Raw genomic sequence first — 4,209 nt, forward strand, 5'->3', positions numbered from 1 at the left:
GATCCACACAAAATATTTTCCTGAGTATTATGAGTGGGAGAGACCTAACTATATTTTTATGTGAATATTTATTCAGTTATGCCAATCTTCATTTACTGCATATTATACTTTTTCCCACTGCTTTGTCATACCTTAAATTTGCATATAAAATTTGAGATTCTTTCTCAACTTGTTCTTTCCATTGAGCCAAAGTCCACAGCTGAACAGAAGCCTGCATTGTTCTTTTTTGAAAGTATTCTTAGCTTTTCTCACAAGTGTTTTCCTCTAGCTAAACTTTAGAAAGACAGAACAGCAATCATTAGGGTCATGGTAGACTACAGATTTTATAACTTCAAGTTTATAGAGTTTAATTAAAATTTTCTAGGGACATTAATTGGAATTTTGTAGATTGACAGCTGAATGGCTTTTTGCAATATTAAGCTCTTGCACCCAGAACCTTGGTCTTTCCTCCATTTACTCAGGTCATCCTTCAGTAAAAACCTGCATTCTCTTTACTTATTTCTAAATTCTGTTGCTACTGTGAATAAACATAAAAATGTCTGTCTTGGCTGTGGTCCCACCAGGAGGAGGATGGTGTAGTCTCCATGGCACTGCAGAGACCTCCACACAGGACAGTTCTCCCTCCCTGGGCCTATCCCCTCCTACCCTTAAGTGTCCTCACCTCCTAAGCCTCTCTGATTTCATGGGCCAAGGCGAGAGCAGGCCTAGGGAAGTGATCATCGCAAGGAGCCACAATCTCTACCAAGATGATAGAAGTACTGACAGCAACTGGCTTCCAGAAACTGCCACCCAGCTGAATGTTAAAACAGGAGGCTAGATATCAGCCAAAGGTCTTCGGCTTGAGACTAATTGAATCTGCACGTGAAAATGCCCTTAAAATGACTGCAAGACTGAGGGACTTTGAAGTGAAAGAACTTCTCAGTCTAACTCGGTTCTTTGGCTGTGATACGGAGACATTTTCTCTAGCTGTGAATTTACTGGACAGATCCCTGTCTAAAATGAAGTTATAACTCAAGCACCTTGGTTGTGATGAACTGAGCTGCTTTTATTTGGCTGTAAAATCAATAGAAGAGGAAAGAAATGTCCCATTAGCAACCACCTTGATCCAAATAAGTCAGTATCAATTCAGTTTCAGACTTGATGTGAATGGAAAAGATTGCGATGGAGAGGGTGTGTTGGAAAGTCAGAAGCTACCGCTGCCTTTCAATTTCTACAGCTCTATTATTCACTCATTCAAGAGAGCTTGCCCTTTGAAAAGAAAAATAGCCCAAATTTTGAAAGACTAGAAGTTCAGCTTAAGCCATGTCACTACAGGATCATATTTTCTAAGGCAAAGCTTTCTGTGTTGGCCTTATCTATCATTGCATTGGAGATCCAAGCACAGAAGTGTGTAGAGTTAGCAGAAGAAGGAGAATGTCTTCAGAACCATTCCAAGATAAGCAGCAGAGATCTGATCTGGCAAGAGCTTTTAGCCAAGTGTTTAACCGAATATTTATCAAACAAGTGTTCCAAACTGAATTCATAAGTTGAAGTGGATTGTTTCTGGGCATACTGCACAGCAACTAAAGCACAGTTACTATAGAATAACTCACCTTCCAACAATTCCTGAGATGGTTTCTTAATTGATAAGTTTGGTTGTTATTCTTTGTATAGAGAAAACTGTATCATTGTCTTCTACAATTGAAGTTTTGAAATACTGTCGTTAACATAAACCAACTGGACTTGGAATAGCAAAAGTGAAAAACTGGTATCACTAATCTAGTCAGCCTTCATTTGCAGGCATTTGCTGTGCAAAAGGTACAATACCCTAAGGGCTGCTTGTGGTGGTGCACACCTATAATCCTAGCATTTGAGAGGCTGAGGCAGGATGAATGCCATCAATTTGAGGACAGCCTCAGCTACATAATAAGTTCAAATTCAGCCTAAATTACATAGCAAGACTCTGTCTCAAAAAATTATTTTAAAAACACTTTTAGGAGTTTCCAATCTCTGATTTATATGTTAACCATTTCATTAAATTAGCAGCTTAGAAAACAACATCCTCTTTTATAACCTGAATTTTTAAGTTAGTGCTGAAGTAATTTTTTAATTGCACATTTTGCTAAATGTACCCTTAAGCTCTAGCTCATTGAAAGTTATAATAGGACCAAAAGTTTGATCCATATATGAACTAATTTAAGACTGTTAGCTTATAAGCAGAATCACTATGAATTTGAATGTTATACCTAAAGAAAAAGTAATAAAAAGCAAATGATCTCTTTTGGGTTTCTGAAAATTGCCAGTATGCCTCAACATTGGAATAATAGAAAGTAATCATATTAATAAAATATATAAATTCAGTCACTGCATATATTCTACATGTTCTTGCCATCTAAATTTATTAACCTACAGCAATGATTTATCTTTTTTCAACTCAAAACTAAATGTTAATATTTAACACATATACATATGATTGTGAACCTTAGGCATGAAAATTTTACTTTTAATAGTTAGTAGTATTTAGATAAACTTCTGATAAGTTGGGGGGTTGTTGCATACATAAATAGCATTATTGAAGCAACAAAAAAAAATCTTTGAAACCTTTCTCCATAACCCTGAACTATGGATTCCATAATGTGATAATGGGCTTAAATTTTGGAGCCTCAAAACGTCACAACTACATTAGTATGATGTTCTACATCTTTGGAGACTGCCTAACTAATATAATGCGGTAGGGTTGTTTAGATTTGAATTCACTGTAAAGCTAAAGGCATAAATGTGAAACACTTAATACAAGCCTGAAAAGGTGAACTGTGAATCTTCATTTCTAACATTAATTTACTTTCTATGTTGGATTAATATATTATACTTATGTGATATTGAAAATGGTAACCTACTTAATTTAAATGTTAAATTTTAAATTATGAGGTTTACATCAAAACCAACATTTCACACATGCCCTTTTGTAAGGCACAATCAAGGTTATTTTCTAGGTAATGTAGTGGTTTCTTGGCTCCATAATTCAAGTAATGCTTCAGAGATGAGAATGTGATGGCTACATGGCAATTACATTTAAATTTTAAAACTGTTTGCTAAGCCAAAATTCAGACCTACTAAGTCTGGCATATTCACTGAGCTATCTCATGTTTCTTCTAAACAACAGGCGACATTTGTATTGATAAAAATTTCTATACAGAATCAACTTCCTTGGTCTATCTAGTTCCATTAAAAAATGTTCTATTATATTACATAGTAAGTCAAATCAATTATCCCTCTAAACACTTGCCTTACCCTAAGTTCTGGCTAGATAAAGCACTCCAGATTTTATTGTGGACTGTTTCTATAAAACTGCCATTGCTTCCAGCTTTTTTTTATTTTTAAGGAGTAGAATATACTTTCACAAATTTCCATAATAAGTCTTAAGAAAAGTAAGGAGGTACTGCCATAACTATGGGATTGCTGAGGTAGTTTTTGGAATTCTCCATGTGAGTCAATCAATGTAAGGAGATGTACTTGTATTGTTAGTATTGTAAACAGGGAAGCCTGAAGCCTGAGTCTATCCAGAATGTATATAGCAAATTTTGACATCATGTTACTGATAAATAAGCACTGAAAATAAACCAAAGACCCGTGGTATATTCTACCTTTAACTTTTTGTAAACCATGTTCTGTGGATAACTTCAGCTATATCATAAAGCTGATATATTTCAATATTTTGAAAATATCACTTGGCAGAGGTAACCTAACCAACTACCATTATGTTTGGTACTAAGAGATATACCTTTCAATAAAATTATTGAAATGCAAAAAAAAGTACATCTTTAAATGCTTTAGGGAAATATCTGTTTAGTAATAAGAATATTGCTCCTTTAATAGTTCTTATATTTTTAGACATTTAGACTTTTTCAACTGTGTGCTATTATAGTTTAGGAATAAGTACTGTTATATATGAATCTTTAACGACACTTCTGATTTTTCCTTAGAATATTTAGAACAGACTTCAAATTTTTGGACAATCTTAAGGTTCTTGAGGCATATTCTTGATCTACTGATTTCCACTGCACTAAAAATAAAGTTCAGATTCATCACTATTGTCCATATATCCTACCTTACACAGATTCTACCTCCCTCTCTAACATAATCTCTTGCCACTTTTTCTCTAGTCCACCATGACCCAAATGATTGCCCTTCTCTCTTTCTAGAATAAGCCAAGCCTATTTCCCAAGCTGC

The 4,209-nt window shown here is 34.7% G+C and overlaps 1 pseudogene; it reads left to right on the forward strand.

The window, feature by feature from the left end:
* The first annotated feature begins 746 nt into the window (after positions 1-746).
* LOC109117945 lies at positions 747-1,622 on the forward strand (annotated as a pseudogene).
* Positions 1,623-4,209: the final 2,587 nt, after the last annotated feature.

This window comes from Fukomys damarensis, unplaced genomic scaffold (genome assembly GCF_012274545.1).
Source record: "Fukomys damarensis isolate Sample0158 unplaced genomic scaffold, DMR_v1.0_HiC HiC_scaffold_30, whole genome shotgun sequence".
In the NCBI taxonomy this organism is placed as follows: Eukaryota; Metazoa; Chordata; class Mammalia; order Rodentia; family Bathyergidae; genus Fukomys; species Fukomys damarensis.